Source organism: Protopterus annectens, chromosome 5.part0, assembly GCF_019279795.1.
Source record: "Protopterus annectens isolate FY-2018-M chromosome 5.part0, PAN1.0, whole genome shotgun sequence".
Lineage (NCBI taxonomy): Eukaryota > Metazoa > Chordata > Ceratodontiformes > Protopteridae > Protopterus > Protopterus annectens.
Window position 1 is genome coordinate 439,241,957 of NC_056735.1, and position 21,746 is coordinate 439,263,702.

Below are 21,746 nucleotides of genomic sequence, written 5' to 3' on the forward strand. Positions count from 1 at the left end.
ATTACATGAAAAAGCATGAAAGGTATGAAATATGGCAGTGAGATATATCCATGTGTGATGTTCAACCTATTTACACATGTTCCAGTGTTAAACATTGACATGCTTTATAGTGTTTGTTATAATCATTGTTGGTTTGAGGAAAAAGCATATGACTTGTGACATAGTGGGCTATTGGGACTTAAACACTAGCAATACTGAATATTAACATCTGGTATTGAATCCCAAGAAAATGAAGGATAAAAAGCTAAACTTTGCTTATTATCTGCCAGTGCCACAGGAAAACTTACTTTTTTAACATGGTAATTAGAGGCATACTAATTTACAAATGAATGGAAATATACGTAAGAGATGCCTGTGCATGTGTGACTTTAAGTAGTTAAGGGATTGCATTTCTAAGTAAAAGGCAATATTTGTGGTTGTAAATACATCTCAGATACATGGAGTTGCATGACTTGAATAATATATATCGGGGTACATAACATACATACTTCACAAGATGTACTGTCCTAAACACATACTTTTGTGATGCATCATCGTTATTATAACAATAGTATTTTGCACATCATACCTATGCATTTAAAATAAATATCATCATTGCCATGTTTAACAGTTATTATGCACATTGCATTACGCTTGCATAGCAATGCATTAATGATACATTTGTTGCAATAAACATTGTTATGATACTCATTTGCATTCATTGCTACATATCTAATAGAAATGTTGTAACAAATAGCATTCTGCCATCCCCCCATAAAAGTATTTGAAATGAATTTGAACCCTGCATCAGCTGTCCTCTTTCTTTAAGCTTATTGCTCTTACACCTTCTGCCACATAGAAATTTACCTGACAGTTGCATTTTCTTCTCTCAGGACTATCTAGACTGCTGACAGCCACACAGTTGTACCAGAATAGTTTGCACTAGAGAAAGCAGCACGAATTAAACATTTCACTTTTTTTTTCTTTGGCTCTTAAGCATGTTTGCATGTTGTCACATAGAGTGTAAATGCAAAAGGCATTATAAAAAAGAAAAAAAAATAGAAAATAATTGAAAGGAAAATTCAAATAATCAAAGGGTATATCTAGCAATGATCAGAACAAGAAATACTTTACAGCAGCACATTCATCCTTCTCATATCTCCTTCCAACATCAGACCTTTAGTGTCTGGCACATATTACCAAGACTTTGGGCAATGTCAATTAATGGAAAGGGGACATACAACAGCTGATATGTTGTTAGCAATGCTGAGAATACTTAAATGTCAGACAACAACAAAATGATATAACAAAATGTGTGTCAGTATGTATTAACACCTTCTTCTATAAAACTATATGTAAACTGGATTTAAACCCTGTATCAGTAGTCCAATTTCTCTAAAATCATGGCACATATACCTTCTATCACAGAGAAAGTTAACTGACAGGTGCAGGTTTTTCAATTATTACTATCCAGAGTGTTGACAACTGCACACTGGGGTCAGGCTAGTTTACACTACAGAAGGCAGTCCAAATTATTTATTTATTTATGTATTTTTTCCTTCAGCCATGAGCCATGTTTGTATGTCACCGAGTGGAGTGCAAATGCAAAAGGCTTTATAAAAAATGACCTTGTAATGCACGGTAAAACATTTAATGGATATATATATAGCAAGGGGCACAGCAGTTGTAGCATTATCATGACACATTCATCCTTTTCATCTCTGCTTGTCACATCACAGGTAGCATTATTTTACATAATATCAGGAGTTCATGCAGTGGCAATTCTTCTAAAAGAGGACACATAGAGAATGATAGGTCATTCTTCCCACAGTACATAGAATTACTCATCACATCAAAGTTTACAATATAATGTATTACTGTTATATGAATACTTTTGATATATGGTTACATTCCCCAGCTATATCTCTCAACTTCTTAGTGCAAGAAATCTGGTCAAAGCCAAAAAAAGTGGGTCAGGGACCAGAAATACAGATTTTTTTTAAATATTGCCCTTAGCTTAGAAAGTTGATAGAATAATAGGTTTTGTATTAGCATGGATTTTCTGGGGGCTATGAAATCTAAATCTCATTTGTCTGTCATGATTTTTCTGAAAAGTACACATTTCATGAGGAAAAAATAAAAAATATGATGCAAAAATCTTGACATTCTGCAAAACTCTGGACAGTTGAGAGGTATATCCCAGGCATATATGACATATATGTCCACATTACTCATGTTTCTGCTTTTGTGTTATCACACTTTATGTAATGTCATATATGACAACATACATAGCATGTACTGTTATTAATAATGCAAAGAGGTGAAGTTACAAAAAAAAAAAAACCTTTGTAACATCAATTCATATAGAATACAGGTAAGATTGATATTATTTACTACAGACTTTAGCCTGTTTATTTCAGATACAACATTGGGTGTCAATATTAAATAGAATTCAGTCATTAAAAAGTCTATTAACTGGATTTGAATGCTGCACTATGTAGCTTGTTTCACTAAGTAAATTTCACTTACACCTTGTGCCACAGAGATAGGTACCTGTCAAGTGGAATTTCTTCACTCAGTACTGTCCAGAGTGCTGATAAAAAGTGCACCGTTACCAGTTTCAATTGTGCAACTAGTGGCATTCCAAGTTAATTTTCTCCATTTTTACTTTAAGAAGTAAACTCCTGTTCACTGCTAGAAAATGCTGCCAATCAAGACTGTGCATGACATGCAAAGAATGAAGAAAGAGAGAGAGAGAATTAAATAATGGAAACATTATGAAAGAAGTAGTTAAAATGTACATTTGTGATGTTTCCTCAAATTTGTGTCTTGCAACATGAGCATATGCTTTTAAACATTACTACATTCACACAAACAGCACCCTCTTTGAATTTGTACCTTCACACCAGGACATTAACAACATACGCTTGAGACTACTATAACTATTTGCCACAGACATAGACATATACTAGGAGGTTGTCCTTTGTAATTTTCCTTTAGATATGTGAATGAATGTGATATTGGCAACAGTTAAGATCACCTTTCTTCACATGATATAAAACAGATATTTGCAACACTACAACTCTTTTCTTCTCTTTATTTTGTGAGCATAATTCCCTTATCTATGCTTTGCTAAAAAATGCTGTTATGTGATTTGCATTGTTGTTGTTAAGTGTTTTAATGAATAATGTATTTCTTAGAATTGCAGACAAATTATACTCAGATGCACAATGTGTGATTATAAACAATTCATACAAACAATAGGAATGTTGTTCTCCTAAGTCAGTCAATGTCCTCACAGACTTTCGTGCAAGTCTCTTCACCCATAAACAACCTTTGTAAGTGTACATCAAAGACGACTGACTGTAAAGCCCTGATTGTTAATGCAGTCTGATGAATAATTCACTCTTGCAAACCCTTAGCAGGTAACCCTTCTCAATGCTCATCCTTGAAATCCTAGTATGAGCTTGTGTACGGAATTGTGTAGGTCCTTACACAATGTTTACCTACCTTGCACTTTGTGCAGATTGTGGAATTCATGAATGCTAATGAGTTCACACCTCATGTGCATATTCACAATGCTCAGAAGGCTGAATCTGAACTATGTAAAGGTAATTGTGTACGTAAGGAATTGGTATCATAGTAGGGAAGACTGTTTGGATCCAGACACCTTGATATTGATATTTGCTTTCTTAACTTGTTTGTAGTTTAATAAATGACTTTCTGCAAAGGTATGTTGCTATTTATTATTATTATTATTTTTACAAATTTCTTTACTTTAATCTTACTGATGGATTTCCTTTCACCATACTCCCACTAGGTTACTGCCTCCATGTTTCTCCCTCCCTCACTTTTGGCATAATCATTTATATCAGTTATTTATTGCCCATTAAAAAGTTTATCAAGAATGCTACCTAACATTTATGGAAACTTTTATCTGGAAAACTGACCATTATTACAGAAGAATGTTGTATTACTTATTAGCAAGGTCAGAATGTTTGCTTTATTAGTCCACAATATGTGTTACATCTGTGATATATATACCTGTCTATACTCCATGGAGGTGGATATCCACAAAAGCATAAACCATTTTTACTTGAAAAAGTATAAATTATTTTTGTTAATGATGCAATGTAGCACAAAGTTACACAACTCTTTCCTCCTGACATACGTTTAGCATTGTGATTTATTACTTTTCAGTTTTTCAGGAGGAGTTGGGGTGTGGGAATTGAGTATTAAATTGTTTGATATGGAGCATTAGTTTTTCAATTATTTTGTACATGATGGATGGAAACATTCATACATATTTGTTTTATTAACAATCAGTAGTGGCTTATTTTTTTTTTTTTATGTTTCCTCTCATACCAGGCCATGGTGACTAAGACATCTCTACTCTTTAAATTGGCATACAATGATGCAGAGAATGAAGTAATAATTCAAGCACTACATCCATACTGGAAATTCCTCTTAGAAAGAGGCAGAGGTGAGAATTCCTCCCAGGATTGCATCTAGGAGCAGATGGTCAATGACATCAATGCTTTAGGACAGCATAGATGTCCCTACCCAAAAATAAAACATAGGGCCAGTGACATGATCAGGCAGATGAGAAGAAAGGTGGTTGCCACTGCCCTAGAACGTATGGCTACAGGGGGTGGCCCCACTACTGGACCACAAATGACTGAAACACAGGAGTTCCTGTCTGCTTTCAGATATGCAGACAGCTCAGTACAGGATTCACAGAGAATCATTGATGGTGGGGCTGACATGAAAGATGACCCAAGTGTGTCTACTAAAGAACTTCAGAACTTCCAGGTATGTAATATAATGAAATAATCTCATTACAGGTATAACATATACATATGCTACATGTATGTTTTATATGTGTGTATGTGTATATATATATATATGTATATATATATATATATATATATATTTATACAGAGAGAGAGAGAGAGAGACAGTGGAGAAAGGGTGTAGCAGAAGAGACACTATGAGAGAGAGAGAGAAGGGAGGGGAAGTAAACTGGACAATACATTTTTGTATGAGATGTGTCTTATTCTGCAGCTGTCAGAGGGATTGTTTTTTGATTCTTGTGTCATTTGTGTTGTGGTATGTACCAGCCATGTTTCATTTTTTTTTCTTATATGTAGGCACATAGAGTTCTCAGTTTGCATGACCACCTGCATATGGTAAACACACATTTTTCATTCTCATTAATATACATAAGGTAGATGTATGTATGCATGAACAGCAGTTTTTCATTGCATTAGCACCTTTTATTTTTAATATATGTTTTACATAATTTAATTTTGATCGGTTTGTATTTGATTTCTATGTTTGCTGCGTTGATTACTCACTAGCATAGCTGATTCTGTCAGTGGCACTGTGGAACTCTTACTGCCTGATATCAGAGTATCGGTAGCCAGTGATGATGATGGTGGCAATGAAGAGGCACAGTCTAGGGGTGCAGAGGGTCAGTCTGTTACTGAGGTTGCAACTCCATCATCCCCTGCCCATATTTCGGACACATTCAGTAGTCCTACACATACCCATGACACAGCAACCTCAGACATAGGACAGATCAAGGATGATACAGTCAATTAAGGTAGTGTGGTTACTCCAGTTGTAGAACTGGTACATTTTCCCTATAGCAACTGTGAGGGTGAAGTGTCACATAATTGGGCTGATAGAGATGCTTGGGGGTGTCCTGCTGTACACCCTAATCTTGATGTTAGTGTGTCAGTAGTTGCCACAAGACATATATGTAGGGTCATCATGGAGGCATAGACACATTCCACCAGGGACTCATAAAAGATAGTGAGATAGACTGCCTGAATCATGTGGGTGATTCCTTCCACAGCATGAGTGACACACTAGATTGGGCAGTATCAGAAATGGAAAATCTGCTAGGGGAAGATCAGCATCCATGTGGTTGGAGAGCTGCAACATCATCCGGTGTTATCCGATGTGGCTGTTCAAGATCTTACTCCAACAGTGGGACTGCTTCCACTGTTTTGTCAGTGATTGCAGTGTCCACACCCAAACATTGCAGGCTATGTGGTCAGGGTCCCAGACATGACCATGATGAGTGGTCATCAAGCAAACATCACTCACATTTGTATAGAACACTTGACTTCTAGCTTGGACCATGGAACTAGCAGAGCAGCTCCTGCCAGGGGTGGTTCTTATGGTCGGGGATGATGACTCTGAACTGACTACTCTACAATGCATGAATCAAACCTCTCTGAGATGCCAGGATGTAGTTCTAGCACAGTGATTGATTGTGTTCATGCAAACACACACACACACACACACACACACACACACACACACACACACACACACACACACACACACACACACGCACGCACACACATGCACACACACGCACACACGCAAGTGCACACATGCACACACACACACACACATGCATGTGCACACACACATGTACACACATACACACACACACACACGTGCACACACACACACACACACGCACACACACACACACACACACACACACACACACACACACACGCACATACACACACTCATGTTATCTAAACACCACTGTTGACTAATGTACATATCTTGCTACTGTTCCAGACAACTGGATGCTTAATTAATTAATTTTTTCGTTACCCACACACTCTCACTTCTTTGGTGTAAAGCTTACCTCATGTAGACCCCCCCCCACACACACACACACACACATTTTATACAAATGATGATGACTGTATCCGGCCTTTTCCATATTTCTTTGTGGCTTTGAGCTGCATATATGTCTGATGCACAGAGTGGATAGCTAATGCTCGCTTGCTTACTCATAAGCTTGCTTTAATGTAACTGTATTGCAGATAAATTGTTTTATTGATTGTTCCTATTCAGTTGTGAATGATTGGTTATATAGCTGTTGAACCTCATTGTATTTCTGTCAGTACTCTTAGTAATGCAATCAAGGTAGATATCTAAGTATTGCTTATTAGTATATTTATGCAGATGATACTACCATTGACCTGCACACTGATTTATATACTGTACTGAAATGCTTGATGCAGAGTATTAGGCAAAATCTATAACTGTATATTTCAAACATCAGCCACAATCTATTACTGACATCACTATACACATGAAGCATGTTCCTGCTTAGGGACATATAGGTTTTTACATAAGACAGCAATCAGTTATATACCTCTTTTTTCCCCATACAAGTCCCACACTTACCTTGTTAATACTGCAACTACAAATGTGCTCTTGGTAGTTACCTATGTCTGATGCTAATAGTGCACAACCTTTATATAGTTAAGCAAAGGTTGTGGACTGTTGAGGCATCAGTTTTAATATCTGCATGAGTTTAGAATCTTAGGATTTTCACTTAGGTGTCTGTGTATGTGCTATACTTTGCATCTAAGCCAGAGCCATGGCATATTGTACATGTCTATGTCTACCAGCACCATCTGTAGCTGGTGGTTCTCTCTCAGACTTCTCATCTGTATTTCCTGGAGCTGCTGGCCCTGTTTGTGGTCTGGGAACTGTGGCCCTTTCCCTTGTTGTTCTTATTGAAGATGTTTCTGAAAATTATACTGTACAACATGGCACAGACTATGAGTATTTTGAGCAGAAGATGCTGGTCATACTGCAAGGGCATCTCCTGATTTGTCTAGACACTGGAACCTTGATTTGAGCAAGCAAAATACATGGTCTATGATATTCCTAGTGTAAGCATGGGTATTACTGTATCTTTGTTCAGTGGGGTTGTGTGGGTTTTCATTGGTGCCATGAGCCTAGGCTCCAGTGCATAACCAGCATCCCTCATTAGATGCACTTGTGGAAAGTCACCCCTACCAAAACTTGTGTACAGCTCACAGGTGCACCATATCTGTGAGTCATGAAAACTGACTGGGTTACCTGCACAGACATTATACATGATCCCTTGGGCATTACAGATATCCTGACAGTTTATAGAGTGGTATCCTTTATTGTTAATTTACCTTGTTCACTTTCCAGTGGATTGGGCTTTTATTTCTATGTGTGTAACATCTATGGCCCCCAAACATCAGGGAAGTATGTGATTGCATAAAATAAAAATGTTTCTTACTCTCTCCTCTGGGATGCATGGGAAGCAAATATGATCCATTGCATGATGTAGGATTAATGTTAGAAAATTATGTAATATTCTGGAGGCTGAGCCCTGTGACATGCCTAATAGATCTGCTGTAGGTCTCTGAAAAAAGAGCTGTAGCTATTATACATAATGCTACATGTACCTTTGATTTAACTAGGATGGGTTCCCCATGATTTCCCTGGGGCTTCCAGTGATGGCAGCAGAGGTTGCATATATCCTCTAGAGTTTCCCTATCCACACAGTATCACTCCGCAATATCTCTGGCATGCAGTCCATGATAAGGCACATGCGTTCTAAACACCATTTTTCTTCTTTGCTAATGTCTGGCAACAGCAGCACCTTGAATTAAAGCCTGTTGCACATAAACAATAATTATGTCAGCAGCAATCCCTAGCATTTTTTTCTAAGTCCAGCTGTGGCTGTATTCCATAGAGTTTGGGATTTCAAGACAAATTGCTACATTACGTGGACACGATTACTTTATAGATTTCTGAATAGCCCCACCATGTTGGACTGGTTAATTAGCATACGATTTAGCTATTTATACTTTCATCAGCTTGTTCTGCCACTTACCCTTGTTTTGAGGATCCACAAAAAGTGTAGAGCCATTTAATGAGTAAGAAATAGTGATTTATCATGTGCGTAGTGCACCACACTATGTACACAGTAGCTGCCCTTAGTATAGATGTTCATGGATCCACACTGTATGCCTTTGCTTAGTCTTGCATAAAGTTTAGGAAACCTGATATTAAAACTGTGATTTAATGGCATGTACACTGAGTTGTGCATTTTGCATTTTGCATGAAGCAGGAAAGGAAATATTTTCTGTAAAATAGCCTGAAAACCTGAATGGAGCAAAACAACTGGCAGCAATTACAAGAAACAGGGAAACTTTAGAGTGTATTTATTTTTATTGCAGCTGCTATCAATCCATTTAGTAAGCATCTCACATTTGCTACTAAAACCTATTAAAAGATTTACAAGAATGATGCTTTTGCTTCATCTTGCCAGTCTATTATATGCAACAGATTTTTAAGCTCATGATTTCAGTGTTTACATCATATTTTTGGCTGGATTGTGTGTTTAAACATACTCTTATGAGGATGCAGGCTAAAATGCACTGTAACATTTCTTAAAAAACATAATTATTATTGGGTGGAATGTTTTTAAACTGGTGAATAAGAAAGCAGAATGTTGTATTTCAACTGTTAGTTTGACTGTTCAACTTAGCAAAGATGTACCATATATTATGATGTGTAAGGTATGTGCATTATGATTTGCAAAAAAAAATAAATAAATAATACCTTGTCTTTTTTGTCTTGAAAAAACTAAGGGCTAAATTCATGTTTCTTAATTCATCACTCTAAAAGGAACATGTCAGCTCCTTATCTCCTTTCAGTGATGATTCCATGTTTTGTTTTTCTTTTTTGGTACTGCAAACTGTCTATTACTACTTTTTTGTTTTTGTTTGTTTGTTTGTTTGTTTGTGGTTTCAGACTCAGAATGGCATTTTTGTTTTAAGAAAATGTGTTACTTGAACAGCAAATACTGCTTAGTGTCATGGGATTTTACTAAATAAATAAGGATAAAAGTCTTTCATTTTTCATTAAGGGCTAAGAGGGCATACATTATATGTAATTTCAGAATTCTGAAAGTTTAAAACACGACCAAAACATGACATCCAAGTTTCCTTCTCTGAAAGAGTAGATATTCTGCAATCTCTACAGGTGTTGATAATTTTGCTTTGATTTGTTTGAAGCAGCCAAGTCCAGCGTGTTTAGTAATTCTTTGTATCAGACTGGACATTCTATTTGCAAATAGCTACCACTGACACTTTTTGAAGAGCAAACAGAAGGAAGGAAGACTGAAGATATACAATGAAAGCAGTCATATACACTAAGAATATTAGAAGTAAAACTCAAAATTGCACTGAACTCCATAGGCTCATATGTAAGTACTAGGGAATCAGCCTGCAGACCATTACAAGCCTAGCCTACAACCCATATTCATAAATTCCTTCTGGACTTGAGGAGAATATATGACTGACCACAGGAGAATTTGAAGCTACCCATCAAATCATCTAGGTTTATCTTAAAGGTGACAAGAGTGTGACTCTGCTTTTCTATCATGTAGTAGACTTTTGTTCCAGAGGCAGACAGTACATTGGGATATGAACCTGTTATGGCAATTTGAATTTTTTGTGTGTAGTTGAAAATTCCATAACTGGGTATTTCAGAAAACATTTGTTCTGTGTGGAACAGAAGGTCAAAGAGGGTTGGATGTTCCATGGGTGTAAAGGCAACACACAGGTCCCTATGTAGGACTCTATGAGAAAATGAATACACAGAGAGGGCTGTTAGTCTGTCCCATACTTCTCAAACTCTTAGAGTAAGAAATCTGGACAAAGCCATAAATAATGCAGGGACAAAGCCCAAAAATAAGTACACATTTTAAATATTGCTCTTTTAAACTTAGAAAGTTGATAGAATAACAGGTATTCCATTAGCATGAATTTTCTGAAGGGCAAGAAGTCTGAAACTAAAATGCATCTCTTTATTTTCTGACTTCAACCCTTAATGATTGGCTAGACATTTTATGAGAAGTAGACCAGAAATATAAGGCAAAAATCTGCACATTCTGCGAAAATCTGTACAGTTGAGAGGTATGGGCCACTCTGTTCTGATAACTGAGATTTTTCAAGCCATTGATATTTTTTTTTAGATTGGAACATCTGAGTTTTCTCAAACTGAATATGTTTAGACGAATGCATGCAATTGCGATGTAGGATATGCCAAACACATCTTAGACTTTAGAAACAAAAACTTCCTTGTACAACTGATAAACAAATCTACTAGCTGACATAGCATTCTTGACCTAATTCTTACAAATATGGCAGTATCTTGTACTAGTCCTCTGGTATCCCCTTCCCCAGTAAAGTCAGACCACAAACTTGTAACCTTCTCTTTTAAATGCACACTCCCCCATGAAAAACTCTCTAAATTTAAAGCTATAAACATTCCAGCCTCAACCTACTCTATGCTGAAATATCAAAATTCACTTTTGACTGCATCACTCCTGACCATGATATTGCAGTATACTTCACTAAGGAATTCTACCCTCATTTAAAAAAATGCATAGAGCTAGTAGTCCCTACCAGAACCAAGCATCATGTGAAATTCAAAAATGAACTACCCTGGTTGTCTACTGCTATAAATAAAATATACACAACAACAAAAAGAGACTTCTTAACTTATGTAGCAAATCAAGACCCATTATTTTCAAGGAAAATAGCAAAAACGATATAGAAAAAACCCTGAAAACCACTGTCAGGTCCACTTAAGGAGCCCATGATCTTAGGCTGTTTTTTAGTCAGAGATATTTACAAATTTGTACTTAGATATGTTTGAAAGGTAAGAAACCATGTCCTTCATTGATCTGAACTTATTCAAAATGATGACTCCATTTCTGACCCAGAAGGCATTGCTAACAACTTTGCAAACATATTCAGTCCCAAGTCCACTCCTGAGACTTCTCTCTAAAGCCCTGAAATACCTAAATTACTCACTCCCCTATTTATCTGTAAGAATCATTTACTGAAAGAACTACCAAAGACCAAAATATTTCCTTAATGGGACTTGCCAATATATCTGGTTGCTCTGTTGATTGTGCATTTGCAGATCCACTCTTTAGTCTGTTTAGCTACTGGTTTTGTCTCTGAAAATGGCACATTGTAGTCAGGATGCCCCTCCACAAGACTGGCCTTACAAACAACTTGGGTAGCTGTACACCTATCAGTCTTAGAAGATTCATCTGTACAGCCATGACTTATATTACAAATAACCTCAGTAAATGCAATATCAAGGGTCTTAATATAACTTGACTCTCAACAATTTGGCATTGACAAGGTTAGATCATGTCTTCTGTATCTAGTCAGCTTCTTTGAAAGACTAGCAGAGTCTATGGACAGTGACCAAACAGTAAGCACTGCATATCTTGACCTCACCAAAGCCATTGACACCATCCTTCATGCTGCCATCACACTTAAGTTAAATTATTAATAATCAATCAATATGAGGTAAGATATATAGCAAGCTGACTGTTTCACAGAGCCCTAAAAGAGTCAGTCACAATGGTCTAACCAGAATGCATGAAAGAGACCAGTGGTTTCCCTCTGTGCCTGAACCACATCTTTTTTGGCTTTTACTTCTCATATTTCCAAGCAAATAGCCAAGACCTCTGGCCAACAAATTGTGCAAATCACTACACATATGGGGTTGTTATTAAGTCACCTATTGTCTTCCAAACAATCCAGTATGAATTCTTCATGGTAAACCCAGGGTGTACTAAAATGGTCTCAAACTAAATGCAACAGTATTGACACTTGTAGTAAACTGCCCCTTGTCTCATCAAATTATATGAATAACATAACACTACAAAATGAAAATGTACTCAGGGATCTGGGACCTTGGATACTATCCTCTGATAATTGGTGAAACGAAATTGTTTTATTTAGCACAGCTAATTGCAAAAGGAATAGTTGGGCCCCATGGATGATGTCTTTGCTTGTAAGAGGGCTGAGAGAACTTGTTCCATTGTAATCAAGGGATTGCTGGAATTGTGGAATCTGTGGAATAGCTATATCAGTAGGAGGAATAAAATATGCACTACATTTGTCATCTAGGATATTAGATATTTCTTTTAGACAGAGAGCACAGTATTATTGTGCACTAGCTGTGGCCATTGTTAAATACTAGTTCTTAACTTCCTGACATAGTTAAAGGAAGCATTGTAGTTCTACTTTAGTTTTGATGACTATTATAAGTTCATGAGTTGTAGTTGTTCTTTAGTTTTAATGACTATTATAAGTTTATGAGTTGTAGTTGTTCTTTAGTTTTAATGGCTATTATAAGTTCATGAGTTGTATGTGTTCTTTAGTTTTAATGGCTATGGCTATTATAAGTTCATATTCATCTTTGAACTTCCAAATGATTGCCTTAACCTTTACTTGTTTGTTCAAGTGTGGTGTTTAGGAAAGTAGAATGTTTCTTCTTATAATCATGCATTTCTTACTCTTGTTATATCATTTATTTATATAGGTATTCCACCATAGGGGCTTATTTTTAAATCTCTTATTAAATTTTGTGTGGAAAACAACTGCCTTATTTCTTCAACCATTTAAGTGGGAGTAGATGTCAGAGGCCTAAGCTGTGGCATTAGTAATGGATCAATTGAAACAGACTTACAACAGAATTTATTTAGGTCATCAAGTAACTGAAGATTTACTTATGAAAAGTCTCTAAACACAGAAGTATTTGTAGAGGAAGTACCACCAGTTGTACAGGAATGGTAACTGATTTGTGCTCTAGTTTTACAAGGAAAGATGACACATGTAGTAGTGTACAAAAAGTGGCCGTATTTGAGAGGATGACATCATGGATATCAGGGCACATAGTAGGATGGCTAGCTATTTGTACATTTATAATGTCAAGGAAACGCTGGACATATAGCCCACTGGCAGTGTAGATCAACCAGTTTCCTGATGAATAGCTGAAGACTCCAAGTAGACAGGTGTTTGTTTTAATGGAGATTTCATCTCAGATGTTAAGGCACCAATAATATTCCAGAGAAGACAGATGGACTATTCTATAATATTGTATAGCTAGGTATAAAGTGGTAATTACTAGTGTTTATGATGATATGAGCATCTTGGAGTTCAAAGTTGTTGACCCAAGGAGTCTGCCATGATGTGATGTGATGTGATGTTATCCTTGAAAAATGCCAATGCTCTCTCACAATTACCATAGATTTTAAGACATGATGACACAATGGGTACTAAACTCAGATGAATAACACTACCTATTCTGATTCTGAAGCCATAAATTATGTTCTAGCTGAGAAATTTAGTTTGAATTTCTCACCACCCACTCAGCTCTGGGTTCTCTACCTGGAATCACTGATCTCTCTTTCCCCCAACATCACTATGGACCATATCCTAGTACATCTGACCAAAATCAAAAACAATAGCTCCATGGGCCTAGACAAAATACCAGGCTGTTTCTTAATACAATGTGCAACAGCCCTGGACATTAAGTCTTGCCAGCAACAGCCCTGGACATTAAGTCTTGCCACAGTCCTTCCTTTGGAGAGAGGCTATCATGAGTCCTATCCAAAAGGGTGGTTCCATCACAGACCATGGAAATGGACTATTAACTTAACTACCAACATGTGTAGAACATTTGAGTATTTACTGGAATTTATAAACCATGAAACTGATAATCTATATGCCCTAGACACGAATCAGCTTGGCATTCCGGAAGGTTAATCCTGCCTTATTAATGTGGTTAACTGAAAATGCAGTGAATGCTATTGGCAGAATCCATTCAGCTCATACTACCTAACTGGTCCTTGCTAAAGCCTTTGATATAATTTCTCATGGCATTGACAAACTCATTCATCTGAAGAGTAATCCTTATGTCACCCACTGGGGTGCAAATTGGATCGCTAATTGAACCCACACATTAATAACTGGTGGCACTTCCTCACCTAAAAGGCATGTCCACTTCTGTAATGTAAAAATAGATGTCAATGCTTTATGGTTAATCCAGTTTTTCATTGATTATTAACTAGGTGTTATTACTGATTCCTCCATGGACTCTCATATTCTTTAAGAGGGGCTTGCCAAAATCAAGACTTGGAGTACTCATTTTGGCATATAATTGTTTTATGTTTAATGATGAAAATTGTATTGCAGTTGTCTTGAGAAACAAGTCTACCCCAGCAGTTACCATGTAAACCAATATTACCTAAGTTTGATGTGGTCATTAGAAATATAAACATCTTTTTTCAGCAATTAACTATTCTTTGAACATCATGTATCAGTTATAGTTAAGAAATACTTCTACCTCTCCAAATTGATTATCAAGGTCATATCCTAAAGGTACAAGGATGCCATAATAACCTCTAAGCCTCTATGCGTCCATCATTAGACCAAACGTAGAATGCAGTGCACCTATTAGAATGTACCACTCCAAAAATGTTGCCTAATTGGAAATCCACGCCCTTTAATAAACATTCAAAGTCACTTTAGCTACAAAGAGAAACTGAAAACATATTCCTTTGTTCTGTCTGTTCCATCTCCTACACAGTGATCTCCGCCTTGTCTTCTGTGATATGAAGATGTTGTCCAACTAGTCCTCCTTGATCTCAGTATGTTAGTAATACTAAAGATACTATAAAATGACCTCAGCCTTAACAGCATTTTAAATTTGATATCTGCAGAGAAAGCTTTCACCCAAAGAATTCCCAACCTATGCAATAAACTTATTTGCATAATATAATAACAAACAGGCATCCTTGAAGTCCTACCTTGATGACTTAGTAGACACCCATCAATTTCACACATGGCTGAGCTGTATTGCCGTCATAGATTGTCAGATCAATTCACTGAACTCTTTGAGTTGCTTGGCTAGTCTCTATATTGTCATGCAGCTCTGCTGCATAATAAGAACATATGAACTTCCTGACAAGAAAGCAACATGTTTGAGATGGTTTTACACAAATTAGATTACACATAAACCAAATTCAGTACCATTTTTTGTTGTTTTTTGAACTGATCATCCATCCTAATAATTGTTGCTACCTTTAAATAACAAATAGAAGTTTTAGGCTGGCACTGCAGAATCACCTGGAGTGAATCAGAAGCAATTAAAATGGAATGCTTCTCTAAGATGCAATGCATGCACTCTCAACATACCAATATTGCTAACACATGTCTTGATATGGCTGTTCATAGGTTAGTACTAGACTAACTGCCTTGCGAGCCATTTTAAGCCTAGCCAATTATCCCTTGTGAGACTCAAACCCTGCACCATGTTTTTGCAAGGCAAACACCTTAACCATTAGACCACTCAGTAGGTTGCTACTTTTTTAATATTTACTTGTAACCTCTGTGCTAATGAGTGGCTTTCCCCATTTTATTTGCATTTTTACTGTATAGTTATATTTGGCCTGTTATATTGCTATTCATGTGTACCTATGCATTTTGTTGCTTTCCAAGAAAATGGTTGATTTGGTTAACATATAATTTGCATTCCACAGGGATACCATAATAAGGCCCACATACAGTTATGTAGGATTAAAGAAACTTTGAAACAATAAAGCCCAAGGAACAAATGATGCAGACACTTTTATTACATACATAAATGCTGTACACCATACGTTTTTGTTTGCTCACTTCATCAGATGTGGGTCAGACTGCTACTACATTTTATTTATAAGCTTCCTATTTAGGATCAACCATTATAGAAATCTTTAGAAGTACTACAGATGATATACGGGCTGTAGGATGACATACTGAACTTGGGTTGTTAAGGAAAGAGAACTGTGTACTTTTAATTGAAACTCATTCATTAAGTATTTAAATTAGGTGCAGTATGATTTTTTTATTTTTTTATTGGTTGTTCCTAAATAGAAAGTTTATAAATAAAATGTAGTAGCAGTTTGACCCACATCTGATGAAGTGAGCAAACGAAAACATATGGTGTACAACGTTTATGTATGTAATAAATGTGTCTGCATCGTTCGTTCTTTGGGCTTTATTGTTTCAATATCTGCTTTGGGCTGTTCGAATTTCTTGGTGTGTCTTTGCCCAGTTGGTTTTTTACTTGTTTATTAAAGAAACTTTGCAGTACTCTTACAACTCCTTGTTACTTATACCACTCTAGAAATATATAAATGATTTTCTATTTTTATAAATTTGTGCTACTAACCCACAAGACAGCAATTCATATTTGTTGTGACCATCACATACACACACACACACACACACACACACACACACACACACACACACACACACACACACTCACACACATACATACATATATATATATATGTATATATATATATATATATATATATATATATATATATATATATATATATATCAGTGTATTTCTTCACTTCATCTAATCACCTTTTCATCTTAGAACAAACCACTGAAAAAATTAATTGAAAACATTTCAATTAAAACCCATTTTGATGAATTATATTTCATGGAAAATTTGATATTCAGCTCATACTCTAAACATGCATGGAGGAGCAAGCAGAGGTGGATTATAAGGGTCTACTTCACGATGTCGAAAGCCGACAATATCGAAGTTGATATTGTCGGCACCACAACAACAAAAGCACAGAACATCGTGCAGGTAAACGGAAAGCTCCGTAAGGGGAATTTCCATTTACTTCAATGTAGTGTGGTCTCGGAGTTGGAATATTTAAGTAGGGGGGTGGGCTTGCCTCCTGCCTACACTAGTTAGTTTTTATTTATTTATTTTTTTGTTTTTTTTAAACGTTATTCGACGTTTTACTACATCGATTACTAGGGGTCGACCTTTAGTGATTTGATGTAGTAAGATTTCGATAACGTGATATAGACGCTTTTATAAAAGGGACAAAACAGGCATTGCCAGATAACAAAACAATTTTCCCATTTTGCCTGTACCATGACCAATGGCTCTCTCTGTTCCATGGACCAAGTGCAGGAAGTGCTCTTTTTCAATAAAATACCAAAACACAGTACAAGCACAAGTAGCACTTTACTGAATGAGCTCTGAAAGCATGTTGGAGGAGACTTCTTTATGAATGAATGCTTTAAATAGGGCCAGAGAGCCGGTCTGGAGCAGGAATAAGACCTTCCTTGTATAAGTATGTGTGCCCCCTAGATGGCAAGAGAGTTTATATATCTAATCTGGTTAAGTGACTTGCAAAGAGTCACACTGTAGGCAAATGGATATATAAAGAATACAGCCCTGCATCCATGACTACAGGAAGTGGCTTAGTAAGAGCTTGGAGACTTAATTCTCTGCACTAACTGCCAGACATTCATATTTTTCTTCATTTCCTGATAAATCATTGAAGATTAAAAGTCACTGAAATTTACTGTCTGTCAATAATTCCAGGCATTAGAGTTCTGTGTGATATTAATGTACTGATTCCTATAGTCTAAAGTCCTGGGTTTGAACCCTTTCACCTCCATTTGCCATTTATGTGACTTAAAGCAAGCTGCAACTGATGGCCAGTTCTGTGTGTGCCTGTATAAGTACTTGATTCCTGTATCAAACTATTCACTAGTAACTTATAAATCAGTGTAGTGGGTTAATGTTGCTATTTCATGGGCCAATGATAGTTTGGCAGCTGATACAGTGGGTTAAAGTGGTGTATTTGCTGTGGTATAAAGTTTGATTCCCTCAACTGCCATTTGCCTACTGTGTGATCTTAAGCATGTCATTTAACCAGGCAGCATTTTGGGGCAACTGGAAATTTGGGGTAGACTTCAGTGGGTCCCTCGCTAAAGCATAATAGATGCCTATGAATTAGAGTAGTTCTGGTGTAAATGAAGGAAACTGTTGTTGTGTCTTTTGGCTTTTCCAGGTTAGGGGTCGCCACAGCGGAACTCCGGTCCGCTAATGATTGGCGGTAGATTTTTCACGAATGCTGAGGTGCCAGCTCGACGTTCAACCTTCAACGAAGGCAATCCTGTAGTAAATGGAAATTTTTAGCTGCTATGTTAAGGGTACAGGAATTTGAAAGACAAATTGTAATGCATTTGCCAACAACCTTGAAAAGCCAATTAACCGTAAGTGTCCTTTTACAGCAGCAAACCAAGAGTACTGGCTAATAAAGTAACTTGGTCAATGTCACTCAGAAAATGATCAACAAAGCAAAGAAAGCAAGGACGGTACTCAAATAACACAGCTCATATGATCATGATGAGCCAAGTTCTTTGAGTAAAATCCTTTCTTTCCTTATTTTATTGAATTTGATAATGCATTTAATATTTAACTCTGAATAAATTCAACAGCACACAGTCAGTGAGTTTAAAGCTAATATTTTAACTCTGAATAAATTCTTTTAATTTAGCTTGTATTTTGTAAGCAAACAGGTGTACATGCACTGCTTGATCTACAGCAATTTGTCTAATACTCATTGAAGATGAGTAAGGCTCTGAATTGCTGAAGAGCTGCTTCCTGTAGTTCAAGGTTTGATTCTTTTAGTCTTTGTTTGTCTTCTGTGTGACACTGACCAAGTTACTTTATTAGCCGGTATCCCTGGATTGCTCTTGAAAAGGGACACTTGTGTCTAATGGGCTATCCAAGGCTGTTAGCAAATGCATTACACATTTGCCTTTTGAATTCCTGCATCCTTCACATAATTAGTGCTTCATGATATGCTATTTGATTATGAATTCCAGCGTGACTCTTGTAGTTTAATGGTTTGCAAGTCAGATTTTCACTAAATATGAATTTCAAGGGAAGAGAAGTTTACAGATCCTCATGATAAGTTTGTTCTCAATGTGAGAGTGTTTTGCTTTGTTTAGAAAATGTCTGTCAGTGTTTTTCGCTGTAAAATTTGAAATTAAAGTTTTAAATGCAATCTGAATCTCTGTGGTAATTGTAAACGTAAAGAAGAAAATGGAGGGAAACAGCCAAGTCATGGGATATTAGTATGGTTAGCAGGGCACTGGTTCATTACCCTGAATAGAGCCATCATATGACACCAATCCAGCTCTACTGACTCTGGAGTCATATGCTACAACCAAATTGCTCATCCATTCAGGTAGATCAAACCTGTACTGAGCAATATCAGAGTGGATAACTATTTATGATTACAGAGGAAGAAAAGTAGAGGTCAAAAATGAGATGCAGGTGTACTGCGGGTATGTAAGTCCCCCCACACAAAAAAATCACCATCGTTAATTGTTTTGCTTTATTCATAGCACTGAAAAATGAATTAATTCATTAATTGGATTGGATTGTGGAATCATCTAAACTTGTTGCATTTTAGTAATATAGTTTTGCTGTACTTCCCTTATAGCCTTCAGCAACTGCAAAGGTGTTGATATTTGTCAGGTCATATAGTCTGCATTATTTGGAGTGATTGGAACCATCTGATCTTCAGCAATCATTAAGCAGATATTTTTTTTACATATTATTGTGATGCAGTCTTATCTTCAATTGGATTCTAAAGCATTTCTGCATTTAGTTAAAATTGTTGCTTTGATGAGCAGTTAGTACACAGGTCTAGAGATCTGACTTGTTATTGAGCTGTTTCCTGCCCTCTGAGGATGCATGGTTTGAATCTCTCCATATTCATTTGCCAACTGTGTCACCTTGAGCAAGTCACTTAACCAGACAGCACTTTGAAGTAACTGGTAACTTGGGTTAGGCTGCTTAATGGTCACCTGGACTCCATCCCTATTAACTATGAATCTGTGGACACTTTGTGGCCAGCCATTTGTATTGCATAGCATATCTAGTTCACAAGGTGTTACAGCAATATAATCAGCCAACCTTTTTTTTTTCAACATAGGTAAAGTATTCGTCATGGGCAGCAGGCACTGTATTTGTAGATGAAGCACTGAAATGCACAGGTTTTTTTTCCACCAACGACACCTACATTAGTGATAAATCACTTAATTTGAAATTATTCAGATGATTTTCATTTCTGCACAGGTGGTCCGTATTGACTTAGCATATCTTACCAGGTGGTTAATATTTCTTTTGCTCTCACAATAAATATTCTTCTGTTTAAACTGTGCTATACTTGTTTGGGTTTTATGGTGTAATGATAGTGAACTTTATAAAGTTTCATGCAGTTCATCTAATGCTATTAATAAAGTTTCTTCATAAAAATAAAAATAAGGGGTATACACAGTTAATGTGGCTATACCTACTAGTAGGAGTGACAGGCTATCTGTGGATGAAAATACCTTAAGCTCTTTCATTGTTTTATACAGTCATTAATTTATCTTTACTGTAGAAAAGGGCCAGGATACCAATGAATTCCAAACTTCCACGATATATTAGTAGAATAGATTTATTAAAGTGGTTAAAAATTCCTTTAAGTGCGCAAAATCTCATACACTTTTCATCACAGAATGTACTGCAACTTCTTCAGAAGGCAAACAAATAGTAGCAGTCACTTCGAAACTCTTAAATAGTGGCTTAGGTAATCATTAAACAATTATTCAATTAATTCACTTGTCTTCAGTTTCTTAAAGAAGACTGCCAAACTATACAAAAGATGGACTAAAACATATTTTATCCACATAAAACACCTTTTTGTTCTGTTCTGGTAATACGTACCTGCTAGCTAATCGTAAAAACTATAAAGGAATAAAAAAGGAAGAATAAAGTCATATAATTCATATTAAAAACCATATTAAATCTATCGTATTTGAAATATAACATATTTAAAACATACAATTATTTAAAATAACCTTTGCCCCAAAGGTTGTTGGTGTTACATATGTTTAAAACACGAACAACTTGTTGTGGCAAATCCGTTAAAAAATGTTTGATATCTATGATATTTATGGTAACTATGTACCGAAACTTCAAATATACCAAATATGTTTCGTATGCACCTACCCCTCTGTGACCAGGAGAACAAGTCTAAATTTTAATTATACAATTCCAGGTTTTAGTTAATAATAGTGGTGTGTGATGGTATAATTTTGTTATTATTAGACTACAAGCTAAATTTCCTACAAATTCCTAGAGGTTAAAGCCTACCACTTTAATGTTACTTGGCACCGAGATTAATTTAGCCAAACAATTATTGTTCAATGTTAGTTTGCTAA